Source organism: Apis laboriosa, unplaced genomic scaffold (assembly GCF_014066325.1).
Source record: "Apis laboriosa isolate Shangri-la unplaced genomic scaffold, ASM1406632v1 scaffold14686_cov152, whole genome shotgun sequence".
Lineage (NCBI taxonomy): Eukaryota > Metazoa > Arthropoda > Insecta > Hymenoptera > Apidae > Apis > Apis laboriosa.
The window spans coordinates 281,768-294,075 of NW_025221692.1; the positions used below are offsets into that span (position 1 = coordinate 281,768).

At 47.1% G+C, this 12,308-nt stretch overlaps 1 protein-coding gene across 1 annotated transcript in view; it reads right to left on the bottom strand.

Annotated features, from left to right (window-relative positions):
• LOC122710415 (toll-like receptor 6) overlaps positions 1-12,308 on the bottom strand; it is a 45,537-nt gene that overhangs the window by 9,094 nt on the left and 24,135 nt on the right. The gene's annotated exons all lie outside the window — the stretch shown is intronic.

Genomic DNA, 12,308 nt, shown 5'->3' on the forward strand with positions numbered 1-12,308 from the left:
AAAAAAAAAAAAAGAAAAAAAGAAAAATTCCATTTTCCATTGACAAGACTCGCGTCGAAATTGGTAACGATCGACCGATCGATCGCCGAGGAAACGAGGATAAATCGCCGGGGATAGGCTGTGAACTGGCGCGGTTTTTGGCCGGCCTAAAAGAATCAGCCGCGAACGGTGCGCGAACGACACAGAGGCGAGCAAAAATCTAGTTTCGCCTATGCGGCCGATCGGACGGGGGGGAGGGGACGATCGGGAAAAGCGTCATTCGAATTTCGGCTCGTTGCACGCGCTGCGCGGCTTCTGAAGCGGAATGACACGACGGAATGACGACGCCGCAATGGCCACCCCCCACCCCCGTCGCCCCTCAATGCCGAATCGAATCTATCCGATCGAAAGGCGGGCCACCGGTGCTACTCGATAACGAGCCACGGGTGGAAAAATGGCCGGCCCTTGGGGTGAGAAAACGCCTCGCCACGACGCGCGTTAATTCCCTCCTCCGTGCTCGAATTCTCCACGCGATCCTACTTTCGAGCACGAACGTGAGACACGTGGGGGAGGGAAACGACGATTAAACGACGTTAGCCAGTGTTCCAGTTTCCATGGAATCCCATCTTGTTTTATTTCCCACCGATCGAATTTCGAATCGTGGATAGAAGGTGGGAAGAAGGATGCTCGAGTTTCCGGTTAATACCATCTCGCGTTATTTAGACTCGCTTTATTCCGTCGCTTTAATCCCCCGCCAATGGAGAGATCGTCTCGTTCGGGATAAATCTTCGAAAAGCGTGGAGATACAAACGGCGAAAGCGGGGAAGAATCGACCGGTTACGCGGTTATTCGTTCGAAAGAGAGAGAGAGAGAGAGAGAGAGAGAGAGAGAGAGAGAGAGAGAGAGAGAGAGAGAGAGAGAGAGAGAGAATAGAGAGCAGAGAGCACGTTTGGCCAGACGCGGCTCGATTTCCTTTCGACCGGACGAGCGGAGGCCCGAAAAAGGAAAAAGAATATCGTATATCCGCGGAAATGGGGAGGATCGCGATCGTAACGAGCGACAGGGAAGATTTTTCTCTCCTCTCTTCGGTTCGGCAACGGAGAGCGAAACAAAAACGGGACGTGGAATTATTCGGAATCGATGGTCGTTGCACCGAATCGTCCTCCGTTTGATACGCTCACCACCCGCGTGGTGGAGGAATTTCTATTCGTAATTGCGCGAAAAGGGTGAAAAAAGGGAAAAAAGGGGGAGGATAAAACAAGCGAAATAGAACGCGAGGCATGGAAATTTTGGGCTTGGGATCGGGAGCCAAGTGAAATGACGCATAGGAACGACGACCTGTGCAACCCTCGTTCCATCCGTCCTCCGTTTTCGATTCGGCCATTTGCGACGATCCCCGGCCGCGCTCTCTCCATTCGACCGAGCACAATGTAAGACCACTTTTCATGCTAACGAATGCACCGTTTCGATTTGTCGTTCGGTTATCCGCTACGCCCCCACACTTTCCGCACTCCCTTTTCATTTTCATTTCTCTTCCAACTTTTCCCTCCTCCGCTTTTCTTCCCTTCCTCCTCTCCAATTTTTTCTGTCTACGATTCACGAACACTGCTGGGTAATATCGTCCACGCGAGGAATATAATTTTTCGAAATCGATCCACGAAATATTCGAAATTTTCTTCGTCGCATTTTCGTATGACGCGGGGTGAGAAAACCCGTGATAGATTAGGCGCGCGAACGTGTTTCGACACAATTCGATACAAACGGATATCGAAACTGGAGCAACCATGATGGCCGCCGCCAGTTTCTTCCAATGTTGGTAACGCCGGTAATTGGGAGAACAGTTCCGCCGTAAGTTCCTATTCCCTTTGGTAATGGTAATAAGTTCCTGCGTGTTATCTGCTAACGCGAATTTCGCAATATTCCCGGTCACAATCCGGATCTTGTCGTGTGTAATTAACGCGATCGTGTCAAAATTCCGGAAAGTTTGTGCCAATTTAAAAAAAAAAAAAAAAAACGTATCCCCCGTTACATTTTTCAATATTCGAATGGAAGAAGAAAAACAGAAAGGAATTAGAGAGAACGAAACAGCGGAACAGGATCTAAAATATCGAGACATTTTTATCTAAGCTGCTGAAATATTGAAACTTCTCTCTCTCTTTCTCTTTTTCTATTGCGGAAAAAAGAAGGGGAAAAAAGAAATAAAAAAAAAAAGGGAACACGATTTTTCCCATTTGGACAGGAAACGGTGGAGCGTCGATAACGATCGGCCAATATCGGTAAATTCGTGCAAAATTTTTCTTATCGCGAACGGCCATCTGCACGGACCTTTGCACTCCAATTTCGACGACAACCAGCAGAGAGAAAGGGGAAAAAAAGAGAGAGAGAGAGAAAGAGAAAAATACGATTCTCTTCTGTACGAAACGTTCATTGTACGATACCTGCCACGTGTCTTTTCTTAAAAAGAAAAAGTGGAATATAAATTTCGCATGCGATGTTTCTTTGGACGCGATCATACTTCGAGCTAACGTTTTCGCGTTTTGCTCCAAGCGATATAAAATATAATAACGGTCAATCGAAGAATGACCTCTTATAGGATTGAAACGCTTCGTTGAACAACGAGGCTCTGCGTATAATTGCCTTTCGCGTTACCACGTGGCCTAGAAACTTTCCATGAAATCCAATAAAGATACAGAAAAAAAGAGATATATATATATATATATATATATCAATATAGTTTTTCCTTTTCATCGTGGAACGTTTCAAACGATATACACGCAGGGAATAATTTTCAGCTCTTCGATACGTACGAGATAATAATAAATAATGAGAATGAAACGAAACAGAGTGAATCCTCTTCGTTAACAAGAATATCGACCCAATTTTTGTAACTGGCTAAATTTCCCTTCTTTTTAATCGAATCTCGACCTCGAAGAAGGTTCGAATATTGCGTCCTTCCCTCCCCGTTCCCGAACGATTCGCGTTGGAAAAGGAGAGACTGTCAACGACTCGAGGGTTAACCGATCAAAGTAGTCACTCGAAACTACTATCGGGGTGAAACTGGAGTTACGGCTCTCCTCCCCCCGCTTAAGCGTAGAGCGGATCCGAGTTAGCCTATGATAAACTGGATTAGATCCACGCAGGGCTTGTACACCGTTGAATTATGCCCCGGCTAAGTCCAGACTGCATTACACCCTTGATCCAGTCTCTCTCTCCGAGATAGAGTTGCATCGGGCTCCATCCGAGATATCTGCCTCTCGAATCTCGAATCGTCCAATTTCCTTCCTACATAACTTTAAACACTTGTCCACTTGAACAGCATCGTTTCTCGGCAGAGGAAAAATACTCGCAGCCGGGAGGGGATCGGTGTGTTAATCCAAGAGCTCGAGAGCGATCTCGATCCTTTTTCGAGAAACTTTTGAAAAATGAATCGTCGCGCGCCATTTCACGATCGCACGGAAGGCGTGCATAGAAGTGTCGAGGTGTGGAATCGCGGAGAAACGGAGAGAAATAATGGGGAAGAAAGGGAGTAGAGCAGAGTGTTCGGTATTCCCACAAATTTTCGCTTTTCCCCCAGGTGGGATCCGTGGAAAAATTGACATCGCGCGGCACGCTCTCCTCTCCCTTCGCCTCCCCCCTCGTTCACCGTGCGATCCTGATACGAATCGAGCTATCCGACGCAACGTAAGAGCCCTTTCCTCGCCGCGAACGAGCCACGGGATTTATCGCCTGGCCCGACACGGTGACGTACATGGGTACGGCGGTCTCGAAAGCGCGATGGATGGATGGATCTATCCCTCCTTTTATATTTTTTCACGGCCGGCTGGTTTGCCCGCGACACGGGATCGCATCGACCTCTGCTTTTCCTTTTTTTTTTTTTTTTTGCGCGGTTAACCCGCTCTTGCGATTCTCATATCCTTGCCTCGATCTCGACACGAAAATCCTTGTGACTTTACTTTGGGAATACGTTGGCAAGATGTATTATCGTAAATGAAGTGACAATGAGTGTGTAAGAATAAACGTAAGAATTTTGAGCCAAATAGTAAAATTCGGTGCTTGTTATATCGTTTTATTAGAAACAGAGGGTGTTCCAAAACCTAGCCTATATTAAAAAGCCTATATTAGGTCGTCTATTTGAAGATTTAAACTTCTTCGAGCGTTTATTAAAGCGTTCAGAAATAACGATCTTCGTATCCGCGATCCTTATCAGCGTTTATCCGTTTGTATCGAAGAGGAAATTTATTTAAATCCACGCAACTTGGACTCTTGAAGTGAACACGAACGGAGGGCGCATTTATGAATGCCTCGTATGTATGAGCTCGTCGCCGGAAGCGGAATGGATGGACAAGCTGTTCCGCGTTTCACGAGCGTCGAGGTAAAAGTAAAAGGTCTGTCTTTCCGTGGAACGTCGAGAAATTACATATTAACCTGGAAATAATCCGCAAAATATTTCCCACGGCTTGCCGTGTCTCGCCCCTTTCGCAGCAATTTCAGTAACACGAAACCCGGCAGAGGGAATAATCGTTCTGTTATATCGATGATCGGATCGGTTTTGAGTTATACGAATATTTGTAACGATTACGATTTATCGATGAACGATGTTTTTTAATTTGGATTTTTAAGATGGATATCAGAAATCGTTTGATATGATTGAGTATATTATTTGCAGTTTTGCAGTGAAAAAAGGATGGTAAATTTTCCACATTATAAATAATTCTGACAGTTTCGTAATTTTCTTTCTTCGAAACACGAATATAATTTATCTTTTCTAATAAAAGTGTAAATAATTACAGATATATATATAACCGCGATAATTTTTTCCAAAAATCGAATAGAATTATTTTACAAATATTATCTTCTCACGACAAAGGAACACGAGGATATATCATCTCGAGTCTCGCCGAAACGAAGCATGCCAATCAATTAAAAATTAAACGATTAAAATTAAACGAAACGTTTCACTGTCTAAGAGAATAGAACAGATCTCTAGAGGTGTTATCCTTCGATTATTCGACTTCATCCCCCTCGGTCCGATTATGATTAAACACTCGGAAATCTCGGGACGAGTCTTTTCCCGAAGGAAATGGTTCGATTGTCGAACGAGCGATAAGTATGTTTGCCCGTTTTCGTCCTTTCCACCCCTTTCCGTTTGCCGCGGGACCGGCACGGCTTGGAGCCGGAGGGAAAGTGTTTTGAAACGGCGCCGTCGGACTGTTTTAAAACGCGGCGGGAGTTAAGTGCTGCGCTCGATAAATTTTTTCGAGCACTCTTTACCTTTCCCACCCCATTCGCAGCTCCTGGCGCACGGCTTTGTGCTCGTTCGCCACCTACCCTCTTCCTCGACCCTCGTCGAAACCTCGGATCTGGAAACCTTGGATCTATCCCTGAAAACTGCTACCGGATTTTCCGCCTCACCTGACGCGTCTCGCTCGTCTCTCTCTCTCTCTCTCTTTCGCTTTCTCTCTCTCTCTCACCCTCTTTTGGGCTATTTTTTTCCTCCTCTGTGTCCCTCGCACCCCATGCAGACCGTGAATCTCCCTTTTTGGTTGTTCTTTTCTTCCTTTGACACCACGATCTCATCCCACACCTCGCTCCTTCGCCGCGTCCTTCCTTTTTTCTCTCTTTGCCGCTCTAACTTCCCTCTTTATCTCTTTGAACCGTCTCTCCTCACCCTTCCACCTGTCTCTCCTTCTCTCTTCTCCCTTATCTCCTCCTCAGAGACATTTCACGTCTCTCTCTCTCTCTCTTATTTTCACTCGCTCGTGTATTTTTGATTCTATAACTCTCTTCGATAATTCTCTTTATAAAATGATTATGATCTTGAATGCGATTTTTGTTAGAATTGAAGAATAAGGATCCATTTACGACTCGAACGCGATTATGGTCTTGAATGCGATTTTGCGTCGGAGTTAAGAACGGATTGAGAGAAAGGATGCAACGATATTTTTCCTTCCCGCGTCAGAGAAGGAAAGAAGAAGAAGTCGATCGTGAAACTCGACGTGGATCAATCGTTTCCCCCTCCCCCCATCTCGTCGACGATCGGGGAAAAGATTTTAAAAAGAAACGACGTAATTCGCGATGGGCCAACTTGGATTGAGGCTTACCAAGTAATCGGAAACTTGGAGCCGAGGGGGAGGGACACGCTCGCTTTTTGTCGCTTGTAGATCCTTCTGGATTCGATCCCCGCCACTCGTGGAGGACGACGCCGTATTTGCCACGCATATAGGAATATATCCCGAAAGTTGGAAATTCTCAAACGAGGCGAAAGAAATAGAGGGGTGCCTAGTTTCCAAGCATCGATCCTAACTTTCCAAACATAAATTGTTGTATTTATCTTTGAAAGAAACATCCCCTATAAATAACACTATCTTTCTCCCATTAATATTGTGCAAAATATCAAACGTGTCATCTACACTATCGAGTATCCATAGATTTTTATGCATATTCATATTAAAAATTTAAACTCTGAACAATTAGACATCTGACGTTTGAAAATTGACATATTTTCTCCGTATAATAATCGTAAATATACGAATATAAATAAACGAATAAACTTCACATTTTTCCACTTATCCAAGTACAAACACAAGATGGAGGATAATCGACGTTAATTCGCCGTCTAAAATAACGGATTTTAATTAAACCGAGTTCGCACGGATCCTGGACCAATATTATCCCGAATGGGCGAAGAATCGAACGGCCACGATCCTCCTCCGCCCTCCCCCTACTCCCTTTACGTTCAATCCACGTGCACAGAGCGTAGGGGTGAAACTGCAGTCGATTGGTTCGGATTCGATAAGTAGAACGACGCCCGATCGGAGACGAGCGGAGGGAAAATGGCGTATGTCACGATTTCCGTTATCGCAGCCACCTTCTCCCCAGTCGCATTTCGCCAACTACTTGGAAAGTGCACTCAACCGATCCTCCTCCCTTCCTCTTCCACCCTTCTGCACACCCACGTGCACGTATACGCCACGAAACGCGTGTTCGTGCGCCCGTCAACAACCTTCTTCTCTCCCCCGCCCGCCATACTTTTCAAGCTGCCGGTATTATGCGCAACTTCCGCCCCTAACTTTTCCCCCGAATGCAGGAATGGCGGTAAGAAAAGTTTCCACCGTTTCCCTTCATCGGGCACGGCCAAATAATTACTGTCTCGGGGAAACGCATTGCCTCGTCGAAACTTCTTCTCTTGAAAACACGTTCATCCATCCCCCCATAGGTGGGGGGGACGACGATTCGATCGAAAAGATATTCTTGTCGGAGGTTGCCAAGAGGGGGAGGGGGAAGGCGATTCGAAGCTCCATTACTCCGGTTAATTGGGTCGAAGTAGAGAAGGTTTAACGAAACTTTTGTCCCTGGTAACGAAGGAATTGTATTTATCGCGGCCGATTTGGCGTGAAACTCGGAACCCCCTTGCTCATAAATATTTACCCACCCTTTCTACCTCGATTCGAGGTTTATTAATATTATACGCCCGTAAAAGATCAGAAATTGGATAAATAATACGAAACACTCGAACGGGTCGAAAACTTTTGCAATCACATCGAGCGTGCTTTCGCTCGATATAACTCGAATCTCTAAAAAAAAAAAAAAAAAAAAATGGCGGTGTACGTTGTACATGCACGCGTATACGCGGATTTACGCGGGCGCGTAGATGCGAGAAACAAAAGGGAACGGAATAAAAATCGCGGGGATTACAGCCTCCGCGTTCCTCGAGCAATTTTTCACCGGTATCGTTCGGCCGCCGAACGGAAATTCCCGTCCATCATACGCAGACGCGTCAAAGCTTTCGCGCGACTCTTCGAATAAATCTCGCGGCCGCGAAAAATCTAGCGTGTCTGAATCTGGGGAGGGGATAGGGAAAATACCTATATAGGGGAGGGAGGGAGGGAGAGAGAGAGAGAAGGAAAAAAAACAACAACGAATTCGCGGTAGAGCAATAATAGCGCTGGACCAGGCGGCGCGGCTGATAGCGGGCGCCACCACCAAGGGGTGGCAAGCGAATCGACAGATAACAAACGAACGACAAACAAAAATGACAGAGGAGAATCCGTTGGTTTATCCCTTTCTGGCCGCGATCCACGGAATCCCTCCCCCTCCCTCTGATAATATTTTATCGCTTCGTTTATATTCGAGGGTGTTACACTCCTCCGAACAGGGTGAGCGTTGAAGCTCCTACGGGCAGCAACCATGCTGCACCTTTAAACGACGAAAATGGGTTAAGACGATTGTGCAGCCTTAAGGCTTGTGCACAGCGAGCTTAATGACTTTTGAGAAAGGTAGCTCGAATCCACCACCGTTCTTATCTATTATTGAAAGCTTCACGACGAAGATATTCCACGCAATATTGTTTTCGTATAAACCTTCACCTCCAACGAGGTATAAAATTAATAAGTAAAGGATCGATGCTCCGATTCTCTAACACCGTAACAAGAAAAAAGAAGCGGTCGATAGAGGTCGTAAACTGCATTATATCGCGGTGTAGCTCGTTCGCGGTTGCATAAATAGTTAAAAACGAGAAAAGAGGAGGATAATAAGAACACCTGTGCGGAAACGAGGGAAGTTGGATCGCGTTTCTCGGTGCAGCGAATGGCTCGAATCGAGGACGGGGGCAGAGGAGAAAATCGCGTTCGTAGTGTGGAACGATTGAAGGGGTTATTCCGAGGCTATAGAACGGATATAGCGGCAGCGAATAAGTACCGTTCCGTACGGGAGGAGAAACCTCTCTCTCTCTCTCTCTCTCTGTCTCTCTCCATTACGATACGAGAATTGGATGGCCGCTGCTCTCTCAAACAATTCCTCATCGTGTATTGACCGTGGGTAAATCAATCAGAGACAGTCGTTTTGACCTTTACGATCGGATTCCGTTCGGCCGAGAGGGATGGAACGAGCTTGGAAGAGGGGTGGAAAGGACAAGGAGAAACGAGGTTTCGAAGAATGGAAGGAATGGAGAGAAAGAGAGACAGAGGAAGTGGAGGTAGATCGATATTGTTTATCCGATCGCAATTACAGTATCCAGGACTTCATTTCGATCGAGAGAGATGGGCAACGCCGATGAAAATCCTTTACAGGCGATTTACAGTTTCTCTTCGCCTGTATCGGCGAAGAGAAAAGAAGAGAAGGGGGGAAACGTAAGAGCAGCCGAAGAATTTTTCCTTGTACAATTCCCAGGGAATACGTAGATAGGAGAGGAGGAGACTCGATTATCCGGTATAAATGTGCAAGTTCGATGTACGAAAAGGATATATCGAGGGCAATGGGGGGGGAGGGGAGGGGTTGGAAATTTATCGAGCTAACACCCTGCTTCCCCTCTGCCTCCCCCCGCGCAGATGTTTTATCGGGCTCTTTTTATTGCCCCCCCACCAAATCGTTCGAATTTATCCCGCGTAACTTTTAGCGTGCGAACGATCCCCCCCCCCCCTCCTCTCCCTTCCCTCCTTTTTCCTCTCCCCCGTTCGTTCGAAAACGTTTTTGACCGGTTGCTTTCAAGTTCGACCCGCGGAACCAACGGAATTAACTTTTTTCCCTCCCTCCCCTTCTTTTTACCCGCCCAATTTTTACCGATTCGCGTTGCACGAACGACAGAGTTTCTCGCTTTATTCGATAAATACATGTGTGTGTGTGTGTGTGTGTATATATATATATATAGAAGAGAAGAGGAGGCTTTATTACTTTGTTGCATCCTCCGTTTAATCGCCCTCGAGGGTGAGGGTAAAAAAAATTAATCGCGTCGTTATACCGTGGCTCACGATGACGAAGCCTTCCCCTCCCCTCCCTGTTCCGGTTCGAAACAGCTTCGCTCTCCGTGTCGAATCGCGTTTTGTTCGGGGAACACATTCCTCAGGGACGACCCTTCTTACTTAATTACGCTCGAGAGGACGCGTCACATAACGAAAGAAACGGAAAGAAGAGGTGAATGGGGAGAGAGAGAGAGAGAGAGAGAGAGAGGAAGGGTAACGTTGCCTTGCCTTCCGTCCCACTTTTCCTCGCAAATTCCTTCTCGAGTTGCGGGAGAGGAGAGTATCCCTTCCCTTCCAAGAATGGCTCCGCGTGGCACGCTGCCTCCGCCGCTTTCATCCCAGTTCCCCGACTTTCCACGCCAATTCCGCGTAACTTTTCGAAGGGACGAGTATTCCTCCCGCCGGCCGAGAATTTCTCCTTCCGAGAAATCCTCCTCCCTCCCCCCCCGGGCCACGGGAGGCAGCCTTTAAATTATTGGCCTCCGCGCGAGGGGCCGCCCCGGTAAAAAGCGCATAACCGATGCAAGGCGCGACCAATCATTTTCTGGGCCGGGAGAAGGCGAAAGAAATTGCCGGCCGAAAGCAGCTGTACCACACCGTGCTCGCCCTTCAAGCACCTGCTGCTCCGTTCTTAGTAGGCCTCTTCACCTCCCACCCTCTCCCTCCTTACCTCTTTCCATCCTTCGAAATATTTTTCAAAGAATCGAATGCTTTTCGCCCCAACTTTCCGTGACAATTTCACCAATTTTCATCCCCTTTGTTCGTAGGCGTGCTCGCAGACACAGGCAGGGGCCAGATGGCGGTCGAGTTAAGAAACTTTCCCCGATCATGATTTTCCAATTTGAATTGGCGGCCACGTGTACGGGAACGATTACGGCCACGTGGCCATATTTTTTTACGTTTCTCTTCGAACAGGCGGATCGCCGCCTAATTCGCACGTGTCTCCATATTATCCTCCGTATTATCCTCGTTCTCAAAAACTTCTTCTCTTCGTTTCTTTTTTTCTAAAATAGCGGCTCGAATTTACTCAATAATGATTTATTAAATAAATGATAATACGCAATGCACCTTATCAATCGAATTATCGAGGGAGTGAATTTGAGAAGAATTCGAAATTTCGGGGGAAAAAGAAATGAGAATGATCGAGGACAGGATTTGTGCACGCGCGGCTGGACGAATGGCTGCATTATCGCGACCGATCGATTGACAAGCATTATTGTGACGTTTCCGGTGGCGACGCGATTTTTCTATTATTTCGCGCCCCAGGTCCGGGTCCCCTCCGGTTTATCCCACCCGGTCACGGTGGAACGCGTTTCATTAGCGAGTAATTGTTGATCGAATTATAGAGTGGAAAACTGGCGAAAAATATTACCGGCCGACTCTAACGAACTAGCAGACAGGGAGAGGCGGTACGACGAACATTCGGCTCGGTCGCGTTGTTACAATTATCGGTTGTCCCGCGACAGGATATTTAATCAAACGTAATTGCGATTAATTAAAGCGCGGGGACGAAGGGGGGAGGGGAGGAATGGGGGAGGGGGGGGGGGGATAAACGAGAAATAATATAGTGGCCTCTTATTAGCGGTAACGGGTACCGCGTACCGATTCAGCCAGGAATTATGCCCGTTGGCGATTCGACGATGGTTGTATTTTTTTCGCGATTCGCAATTAGGAGGGGAGGGGGCGGCGGCCCCCGTTCCGGCTCAAAACGGCGGATATAAATTCTGGCAAATGGAAATAGTTTGCCGTAGTAACCCGAAATTAAATCGACCGTCGACATTTCGAACTATTTAAGTACAATGGGACACGGATCGCAATTCCGAGCGACAGGCACGCGGCGGTTAGCCAGATAAATGCTGCTGGCCAGCGTCGAGCTGCCTTGAAATTTCCAAATTTCGCCATCAATTCCTCCCCCACCCTTCCTCCTTTTTTTCGCGCTTTTACGTCCTTCCGCCGGATTAACGTTACGAGGTCCAAACTATTCCCGTAAACTATTCCCGCGATTTTTTCCCCGCGAATTAGGTCGCAATCGATCGGATCTTCCCGATCGCGCGGGATCGAGAAAGTGAATTTTTTAAAAAATCGCCGCTCGCTCGTTCTTCGAGCAAGGAATTATCGAATTCTTGCAAGGATCTTCAACGATTTCACTTTTACGATCCTTTCACGATCGAGGAAATACCAAACCCGGACAGAGACATCAAACACCAAATCTCCATTCCTCCCTATCTACGACACGGAGCGTGTTCCCGCCTTTCCTCGAGATAAAAACCCCCGGAAAAGGCGGGCGGAGAAGGGAACGGAGAACAGAACCGGTCGAAGAAGATGGAGGAAGAGGCGTCCGAAGCCAGCGACGCGTCTATCAATTCATACGGCGGCCACGATTCCACGCTCACGATTTTACGATCGGGAATTCCATCGAATCCCGGGCCGGGACGGGACGAGCACACGTGTATCCGGTAATAACGATAAATAATCGTAAAAATCCACTATCGTTCACGGTTGGTTAAACCCCGCCTCTTCGACGGAGGGCAAAACCAGCCTCCTAAGGAATTCAATGCGCGGATCGTCTAATAAATATTTCTTCTTCTCCTC